The 10,962-nt window shown below is 37.1% G+C and overlaps 1 pseudogene; it reads left to right on the top strand.

Moving 5' to 3' along the window:
- Positions 1 to 8,625: 8,625 nt before the first annotated feature.
- Positions 8,626 to 9,347, top strand: LOC119528777 (annotated as a pseudogene).
- Positions 9,348 to 10,962: the final 1,615 nt, after the last annotated feature.

The raw sequence follows: 10,962 nt of genomic DNA, 5'->3' as shown, positions 1-10,962 counted from the left end.
ATGAGTGTGAGTACAGTTGAAAGAGGAAGGCTAAGGGCAGGTATGACATCAAAAGAAAAGACAGAAGATAAAGGCTACAATTATAACTTGACAAAACCTAGAGTGGTCAATTATGGTGATTAAAAGTACAAATATAAGAATGTTTTTAAATGAGGGAGAACAAATGAATGTCAACATTGCAAGGTGTTGGAAATTGGATGGTATAGGGGAAAAATACAATCACAATCAATGCAAGCTACACTCGATAGTTAATGGTAACTTTGTAAGATGCTTCCAATAATTGTAACAACGGCAATATACCAAAGCTAAATGCCTGTAAGAGGAGGATATAAGGAGTGATATAGGATTCTTGGTGGTGGTGATACTGCCTGAACTTTTAATTGTACTTTATTTTTATTTTTTTCTATCTTTTGTATTTTTATTCTTCATTTTTTTTTTCCTCCTTTTCCTCTTTCTTTGAGGAAGAGAAGGAAAAATCCTCATATAGATTGTGGTGCTAAATGCATAATTATGTGATTATACTGGGAATCATTGATTGTTTATTAAGGTGGATTGTATGATGTGTGAATAAAACTGTTAAAAAAATAAACAGAGAGATATAAGTGCTGGAGAAAATGTGGAGAGAAGGATGTACCCATTCCTTGTTGGTAGGGAAGAAGAATGATGCAGCCCATCTGGAGGGCAGTGTGGTGGCTCCACAGGAAGCTAACTATGGGGTTGACATATGGTCCTGCAACCCTGTAATTGGATATATACTTGGAAAAACTGAGAGCAAGGACATGAGTGGACATTGCACACTGGTGTTTATGGCAGCCGTATTCATGATTCACAATGGATGGAGGTGGCCTAAGGGAACATCGACTGATCAGTGGAATGGTGAACTGCAGTGTATACATACCGTGGAATACTGAGTGGCGGCAAGAAGAAATGAAGTTGTGAGGTATACACCTAGGTGAATGGACCTTGAGGGCACTATGTTGAGTGAAATAAGTCAAAATTGAAAAGATGAACATTATAAGGCCTCACTCTTATGGACTAACTATAATGTGCAAGCTCTTAGAATTGAATCTGAGAGCATAGATTATCAGGGGAAGACTTATGGTAAATGTCTCTAGATTGTAAGCTCTTACAGCAGTCACATCTATTCATGAATTGTAATGGTTATCTGTAAATTCTGAGATGCTAAGCTGGTCATTCCCTGTAACTTTAGAATCTGTGTGACACCTGAGACTCAGAGCCAGAGTTTGGCAGCTATGAATGTAGCATTACCCCATACAGCAAATGTTTAAAAAGCTGAAAAGGATATCAGACCCCAATTAGAGATATGAACAAAAAAGACTTGATTAGAACTAAGGTAAACCAGACTAAAGGGAAAAGGATGATATTGACTATGTTTTAAAACCTAAACTTCTGTGTGAGACCAAAGGAAGAGATGTTTTATTTGGTGAAAAATCTATATTTCTGTAGCCCGCTATATAATTTAACTTGTACAGTCAGCTTAGTCAAACACCATAATTACATGGAAATTTGAACAGGGAGTGAGATCTAGTTGGTCAGTAGAGGTTAGAGTGAAACCCTGGTACATCCCAGAATAATTTTGAAGAGACTAAAATGTATTTGCAAAGCACCCTTGAGGACCTGGGGAAAAATGTGAAACATTAAACTTCCCCACCTGGGGAACTCCAGATATTCTCACAAGCACTGGGGACGATCATTGTAGTAGACCAAGTCCTCAATCTTGGGACTTGCCCTTATGAAACTCATTACTGCAAAGGAGAGGCTAAGCATACTTATAATGGTGTCTAAGAGTAAGTGCCAGAGAACCTCTTTTGTTGCTCAGGTGAGGCCTGGTTCTCTCTAAGACTTGGCAGGTAAACTGACTGCCCTCCCCCCTATGTGGAGTGTGACTCCCAGGGGTGTAAATCTCCCTGACAATGTGGGACATGACCCCCAGGGATGAGACTGGACCTGACATCATGGTATTGAGAAAGTCTTCTTAACCAAAAGGGGGAAGAGAAATTAAACAAAATAAAGTTTCAGTGGCTGAGAGTTCTCAAATGGAGTCAAGGGGTCATTCTGGAGGTTATTCTTATGTATTAAATAGATATCCCTTTTTAGTTTTTAGTGTACTAGAATAGCTAGAAGGAAATACCTGAAACTGTTGAACTGCAATCCTATATCCTTGATTCTTGGAGATGAACGTGTAACTATATAGCTTATACGGATGACTGTGTGATTGTGAAAACCTTGTGACTCACACTCCCTTTATCCAGTGTATGGACAAATGAGTAGAAAAAGGAGACAGAAAATAAATGAATAATAGAGGGGAAAGGAGTATGAGATGTTTTTTAACATTTATTTTTATTTTTATTTTTAGTCTTATTCTTATTTTTTGGAGTAATGAAAATGTTCAAGAAATTGTGGTGATGAATGCACAATTATGTGATGACACTGTGAATGACTGATTGTACACTTTGGATGATTGTATGGTGTTTCGGTTTGCTAATGCTTGCAAAACACCAGAAATGATTGGCTTTTATAAAGGGGGTTTATTTGGTTACAAAGTTACAGTCTTAAAGCTATAAAGTGGCCAAGGTAAGGCAAAAACAATAGGGTACCTTTACTGAAGAAAGGCATCCAGAAAACCTCTGTTAGCTAGGAAGGCACATGACTGGCATCTGCTTGCTCCCAGGTTGCATTCCAAAATGGCATTCTCAAAATATCTGCATCAGCTTCCAACAGCTGTCTTCAAAATGTCTGTCTCAGCTACAGCTCTCTCCAAAATGTCACTCTTAGCTGCTCTGAGGTCCTTCTGTCTGTGAACTCCTTTATAGGACTCCAGTGATCCAAGTACCACCCACCCTGAATGGGCGGGGTAACACCTCCGTGGAAATTATCCAAACATTTCACCCACATTTGATTGAGTCACATCTCCATGGGAACACTCAATCAAAGGATTCCAATCTAATCAACACTAATATACCAGCCCCCAGAAGATTGTATCAAAGAAGATGGTGTTTTGGGAGACATAATACATCCGAACTGGAACATATGGTATGTGAATATATCTCAATAAAATTGCATTATAAAAAGAGAAAAATCTTGGTGTCATATAAAATTAAGCATCTTTAAAAAACATAAAAACATAGGATTCTACAACCACAAGGTGCTCACAGGTAATGACAAGGTAATAATAATGTGATCACCTAAAATATGTAGGTGTTTTAAAATTATTATTCTAACAAATATTTTATGTGATTGAGTACATTATGCTATTATTCTGAGCCTCATTTCCTCCTAAAGAGTTGAAGATAAGAACTTAAAGAACACTATTAAATGAATTTAATATTTAGATGGTTGAAAAAAAATTATAGTAGAAAACTGAACTGTTCTAATTAAATTCAAATCCCATGAAAACGATGGATTTATTCAGAACACTGAGGGAATGTGCAAAGTCGATCATCACTTTTATGAAGGATGACATAAAATTGTTCAGGTTATTATTGCAGAGTAACGGAAAAGAGAAGAAATGCTACAGGACTGGAGACTAGAAAATGCCAATTTGATTTTTGAAATTGTGGAAAAAACCATATTCTGTAAACTATAGACCATTGAACTTAACAATATTTACCCATGGACAAGATTCTGGAATAAAGTGTTTGAAACTAAATTTCCCAAAAGTATTCCACAGAAAATGAATTCCCAGGATATTAATGGGAACTTTTGAGAAAGAAAGAGTTTCCGTACTTAAAATGTATTGTTAAATATGGAGCTAATCAACCAGACATCTCAGAATCTTTAATATATTAAAATGCTTTGTGAATCTCCATGAGGATAAAATAATGAATCATACTTCCCAAAATTATTCAAGCGCAAGTTTTTGACTTTTAATTCATCCTGCAGTGTTAGAATTTAGTATAATTCACTTTAGAAAGCCTCCATTTAAGGGATGGCATCTACGCACCCTTAAGAGGGGGATTCATCTTAAGCAAAGTCAGCAAACCATGACCCTTGGGTCAAGACCCTATGTTTATGTATACCCTCCATGAGCTGAAAATGGTTCTTACACTTTGAATGTGTTGTTTAATTAATTTTTAAAAAGAAGAAGAAAAATATGAGATAGAGACTGTCCATGGCTCACAAAGCCTAAAGTATTTACCATCTAGCCCTCTACAAAAAAGCTCGCTAATACTTGTTCTAAAGAAGACCATCATTTTAGAGTAAATATATTTAATTTTATATGCCAGAATGGACAAATAAAAGAAATACTATAAGCCAGAAGAACTAAAACCTAAGAATTCCTTAGGGAGCTGGTCGAGAATACAGAGTCACAGTTCTACCTCCCGAGGAATTCTTAGTCAACAATTTGAGATGAAATAGAATTTCCACATTCCTCACGTGATTCTAATGCTTATGGTCTTCAGACCATACTTTTAGAAATATTTGGAAAGCATGTATATGTATTTCAGCAGTCATGGTGCAAGGTTTCTCTTGATAATTTGATGAATTATCAAATTCAAAAGCAAGAGAAATGTGAACCACAAGGTAATGAAATGTAGCAACTCAGAAAATGGTTGAAAGATCATTTTCAAAGGATATGATTAAGGAATAAATGTCCACTTAAAAGAAAAGAAAATTTTAGTGACTCTCTTCTCAGTTTTGTCCAGGAAAAGTTTTTTTTTTTTTTTTTAATATTTTTTTAAATATTCATATGAAGATATAAATCAAGTGTCCTAAAATTGTAATCTTTGGAGCACACTGGCCAATAGGGCTTTTTAAAACTGATTTAGGTTGTGCATGCACTTTCCAGTTCTCTGGGGCTTGTTGCACTTCCTGTTATTTTCTTAGTCCTAGCTGTCTAGACTCTGAAGGCTTTGGGATTTATGGGTCCTGATTTTTGAATGCATAATTAAGAAAATTGTATAAAGAATAAAATTGGGAGGGGTATAAATCTCAAAAGGTAATGTATGTGCTGGATTCAACATTAATATGTAATTAAAATTCAATCAGTGGGACAGAGATTGGTGAAGGAGGAAGTTTTGTTCCATGCTGTCATCCAGAAATGGGGCTGATCAAGGCTTTGACTTCTTCAACACAAACATGGCTTCCATCGTCATTCTAGACATTGGATATTCAGACTGCAAGACAGGAGAAGTCAGAATGGAGAATCATTTGTAGTCATTTATGGAACTCATAGTGATGTCTAACACGCTAGTGTACATAACATTGGCCCAGAATTTGGTCACAAAGCTACACCTTACTGGGGGAAGGATGGGGAAATGTAGTCCAGCTTTATGGCAAGAAGAAAGGTAAATATGTTTGGTGAATACTTAGAGACATTCTCTGCCATAATTCATCCTTCTATTCATCAAATATTCATTACCTGCTTCCTCTCACACATAGAACACATTCACCCCTACCCCAAGTGAGACAATCCAAAGTCTGATCTGATCACTTCATTCAACTCAATGTAGAAAATCTTGTAGCCATGTGTAGGCCTCGCCATCAGGTCCAGATATGACTTTTTGTGTTCTGGCAATGCATATACAAGTTACCTTTTCTCACCACAGATGGTGGACCAGAGTCACAATAACCACAATAAATACTCCCATTTAGAAATGGGAAGAATGGGAAACATAGCTGTCAATAGACAATAATGATTATGCGCTTCTTCTGGGCAGTGAAGAGGTGCCTGGCAGTGGGAGATTTTTTCTTAATTAGAACCTGATTTTGACTTCTGAGAGGAACTCTTTCTATCATTTTTTGATCCTGGCAGCCCCATCTCTACCTGATAGGAGTCATTTTAAAAGAAGAATAAAACTCTGGACTCGTGATTTCTTTGCCAATATACTTCCCTCTAAAATTTAGTAGGTGTTTGATCTAGTTGGCCCCATTCAGTTCCATGTTACAGGGATCTCCCCAAAAGCACATTCCTAGAACTAGTTCTCAAATTTGCTTTATTCCATCACTTTTATTGAAAGATTGTCTTTCAGAGTTGAATTTGAAGATTACAGCATTTTATTTGGGATACCAGGATTTTTCTGCAGCAAGGAAGCCAGAAATCTTGCATAAATGGAAGCAGTTTTGGTTCTAGGGCTGGCAAATGATTTTTATAGACATGAAAAGAAATTTAGGTTGACTCCAACTGATTGTATGAGGGTTTGTCTGTCTTAAGGGCAGTGTCCTAGTTTGCTAATGCTGTCAGAATGCAAAACATCAGAGATGGATTGCCTTTAATAAAGGAGGTTTATTTGGTTACACAGTTATAGTCTTAAGGCCATAAATTGTCCAAGGTAACACATCAGCACTCGGGTACCTTCACTGGAGGATGGCCAGAGGTATCCGGAAAACCTCTGTTAGCTGGGAAGGCACGTGGCTGGCGTCTGCTCCAAAGTTCTGGCTTCAAAATGGCTTTCTCCCAGAACGTTCCTCTCTAGGCTGCAGTTCCTCAAAAATGTCATTCTTAGTTGCACTTTGGGGTATTTGTCCTCTCTTAGCTTCTCTGGAGTAAGAGTCTGCTTTCAATGGCCATCTTCAAACTGTCTCTCATCTGCAGCTACTCTCTCAGCTTCTGTGCATTCTTCAAAGTGTCCCTCTTGACTGTAGCTCCTCTTCAAAACATCACTCACAGCTGCACTGAGTTCTCTCTGTCCATCAGCTCATTTATATGGCTCCAGTGACTCAACTTAGACCCACCCCAAATGGACGGAGCAATACCTCCATGGAAATTATCCAGAGTCATCACCTACAGCTGGGTGGGGCACATTCCAAAGAAACACTCAAAGAATTACAATCTAATCAACACTGATAACATCTGCCCACACAAGATTACAACAAAGATAATGGCGTTTGGAGGACACAATATATTCAAACTGGCACAGGCAGGTTTGAGGCCAGTGGACTTTATTTTGTATTGGGTCAAACGTAATGAACTACAGATTTAATTAGCTATGTGGGATGCTTGCCTTGGTGGGGATTTCATATTTCAAAAGACATATCAAGAGGAAACTCAAGAGGGTGTGCAAAGAGGAAGTAGGATAGACGTTTTTTGCTCTGAGGGGCCCCCAGGGTTTTCTATATTTAATTTTGTCATTTTCTTACCCCCTCATCATCCCCCCCCCACACACACACACACTTTCTTTCTCAATTTAATGGCAGCTACCACAAAGCCATCAGACTTAACTGAAAAGGGAGCATTCAATCTAACCTTTGTCAAAGGACTGAGTCTTAATTGACCACTGTAACTAGAAGTTCATTTCAATCTTATTTCATTGTTTGAGGTTTAGAATTATTCAGATTTGGCAAACTTTTGAGGCCCTAAGTACCTGAAGTCTTTTGTTTTACATTTGCCTATATACCGGCTAATTCTTGCCTGAACCATCTCTTCCTTCTAATACTTTCTACTATGTATCAAAAAACATTCTAGTATGCAAACTCTCTCCATAAAAATGGCCTTGGAGGCATGTGATGTATCTTTCAAGCTAGTTATCAGTATTATAGTTTTATCAAATGATTTTCCACTCATATCCAACCCCTCATATCATTTTTCTCAACATCACTTGCCCTTTCTCCTGGGAAATGTGACAATTTTAGTTTTCTATTACATCTATCTTCAAGCTACCAATTTTCATATTAGTTAAGGTACTACTAGCTGCTGTAATAGATTAACACCAAACTCTTAGTACACTCTAACAGTAAAAGTTCATTTTTCCTAACGTAGCCTCCAGTGAAGGCTAGAAACATTCTCCTCTACTCAGAGACTGCCTTCTTGGCTATTTACATCCTAAGGTTGTCTTCTGTAATTATCCAAAAATCTGCAGCAGGAGGACAGATTGAAAGATTTCTGAACATGACATTTTTGGAAGCATGTTCATCACTTCTGCTGAGGTTTCACTTGTCAGAACTCAGTCATGAGAGAGAGGCTGGGAACTGTAACTGAGTTGTCTTCAAGGACAAAAGGGATATATATTTGGCAAACAGCAAGCTAGCCCCTGCCACATAGATTAAGTCACAAAAAGACATCTGGATCTCATTTAATAGTAAACTCAACATGAAAAATGCTGAGCACTTAAAAATGATGATGCAACATTAGTACACTTTAATAACCGTAGATCTAGATCATGAGAATTGACTGCTTTTCTTTGTTTTGTGCCAAACAGATCACATCTAGGACATCACATTTCTTGGGTGAACTTTATAACATGAGAGTGCAACATGTGAAGAGATCATAGTCTACCTGGAGTTCCTTCTCCATCTCAGAAAAATGGGCTATCCCTTTCCAGAAAGGCAATTTCACTTGTTCAAACTAAAAACTTCAAAGCCAACCAGGATTTCTTTCTTTCTTCTCACAACCTACATCTATCAACAAGTTCTGTAAGCTTTATGTTCAAAACTGTTCACACTCCAAGAAATTCTCATCACCTTCAACCCTGACACCCTAATTCAAGCTACCACATTCCCTTTCAAAAGCTAGTAATAGCTTTTCCTACTTATATACATAAGCTGCTATAGCTTATTTTCCATATCAGTGGGAACAATTTTTAATAAAACTATATAGAGTCCGAGTGGAGCTAGCAGTTCGAACGGTTGTGTGATCATGTCTGGGAGACCAGTAGCACTTGCAGCATGGCTGACCATCTGACTGAAGAGCAGATTGCAGAATTCAAAGAAGCTTTTTCAGTATTTGACAAGGATAACGATGGAGCTATAATAACAAAGGAGTTGGGAACTGTAATGGGGTCTCTTGGGCAGAATCCCACAGAAGCAGAGTTACAGGACATGATTAATGAAGTAGATGCTGATGGTAATGGTATTATTGACTTTCTGGAATTTCTGACAATGATGGCAAGGAAAATGAAAGACACAGTGAAGAAGAAATTAGAGAAGCATTCCGTGTGTTTGATAAACATAGCAATGGCTACATTAGCGCAGCAGAGCTTCGCCATGTGATGACAAACCTTAGAGACAAGTTAATAAATGCAGATGTTGATGAAATGATCAGGGAAGCAGAAATTGATGGTGATGGTCAAGTAAACTGTGAAGAATTTGTACAAATGATGACAGCAAAGTGAAGACATTGTACAGAATGTGTTAAATTTCTTGTACAATATTGTTTATTTGCCTTTTCTTTGTTTGTAACTTATCTGGAAAAGGTTTCCCCTTACTGTCAAAAGAATATGCATGTATAGTAATTAGGATTTCATTCCTCCATGTTTTCTTCCCTTATCTTACTGTCATTGTCTTGAAACCTTATTTTAGAAAATTGATCAAGTAACATGTTGCATGTGGCTTACTCTGGATATATCTAAGCCCTTTTGCACATCTAAACTTAGATGGAGTTGGTTAAATGAAGGAACTTCTGGGTTATGCCTTTGTTTTAAGTAGTTTTCTTTAGGAACTGTCAGCATGTTGTTGTTGAAGTGTGGAGTTGTAAATCTGCATGGACTATGGACAGTCAACAATATGTACTTAAAGTTGCACTATTGCAAAACAGGTGTATTATCCAGGTACTCGTACACTATTTTTTTTGTATTGCTGTTCCTGTATCAGAAACATTTTCTTTTATAGTCACTTGCTTTTTGAACTTTTTTAGCCACTTAAAGGTAATCTGCTTATGGCACATTTTGCCTCAAATCCATTCCAAGTTGTATATTTGTTTCCCAATAAAAAAATACACTTAAAAAAAAAATATATATATATATACACACATATATATAAAGTACCATCATCTTATTTCTCTCCTCAAAACCTGCCTCTGCCCTCCGTTGCTACTGTAAACAAAGTCCAAATTCCTCACCATGGTCAACAGAGCCACATCATGACCTGAAGCCTGCTAGCACACTGACCAATTTTCTTATCACTTCCCCCTTAAATTGCCATTTTCAGTCCACACTAGACTCCTTAGTTTTCTTTGAACATGCCAAGCATTTCCTGTCTCAGAGCCTTCACATTCTCTGCTCCCTCTACTTAAAGACCATTTTCCCAGATATCGACATCGCTCATCCCCTCACTTCCTTCAAGTCTTTGCTTATCAGACAGGTCTTTCTAGACCCCTGTACCATCATTTTCCATCTGCTTTCCCTGCTTGATTCTTTTCCTTAGGGCTTACAACCAACTGAAAACGATTATTTGTTCATTTGTTCACTTTCCCTAACTAGATTATAAACTCCATGAGGAAAGGGGCTTTCTTTTGTTCATTGTGGTATTCTTTGTGCATGGAGCACTCCGGCACATTATTTTACATCCTCAACAAATATTAGCAAAAAATAAATAAATAAATTGGAAAGAGAAACCAGAATTGTGAAGGAACATAAAACCATAATACAGGAAGAGCATGTGAAAAAATTAGGAATGTTTAATCAGAAGTTTGGGTGTAGTCAAGAGAAATGAAGAGTTAGCAAGAGAATAGTTTTGTTTAATATGGTATCAAGAACCTGTCACAAAGGTGGGTAGAAGTTATGAAAGTTAAATTCCCTCTCTCTTAAAGAAAAAAATATGTTACACTAAATGGGGCAATTGGAATGAGCTGCTTAGAGGAGCAGTAACTTTCACATATTTTAAAGGGTTCTACAACAGGCTGAATTGGAATTTTACAGGAAAGTCAACAAATCTAAATGTTCCTTTCCAATTCTGAAGAGTATGATGTTTAACAGTAAAATAAAAGAACAGGAAAAAAGGATATAACACTTGAGTAGGAAAGAGAGCTAATCACAAGATATTTTGTTTGGTTGGTTGTTTGTGTAGGGAAATTTCTATTTGTTTATTAAATTTGTTCACTTATTTAATAATGCAGCTAGAAAAGTCTTATTTATATTTTTAGCCTAGAGAAGAAACATGTGACCAGGAGACTTATATCTACACCAAATTTCTATAAAAGAGGGAGCAATTGTCCTTATTTCCAAATCAAGTCTTTTTCCCCAGTCAGGAGAACACACACACACACACACGCACGCATTTGTGTTG

The sequence above is a fragment of the Choloepus didactylus genome, chromosome 3 (assembly GCF_015220235.1).
Source record: "Choloepus didactylus isolate mChoDid1 chromosome 3, mChoDid1.pri, whole genome shotgun sequence".
Classification (NCBI taxonomy): Eukaryota; Metazoa; Chordata; class Mammalia; order Pilosa; family Megalonychidae; genus Choloepus; species Choloepus didactylus.
Note: the sequence above shows the minus strand (reverse complement) of the source record. Positions and strands in the feature narration are given on the sequence as shown.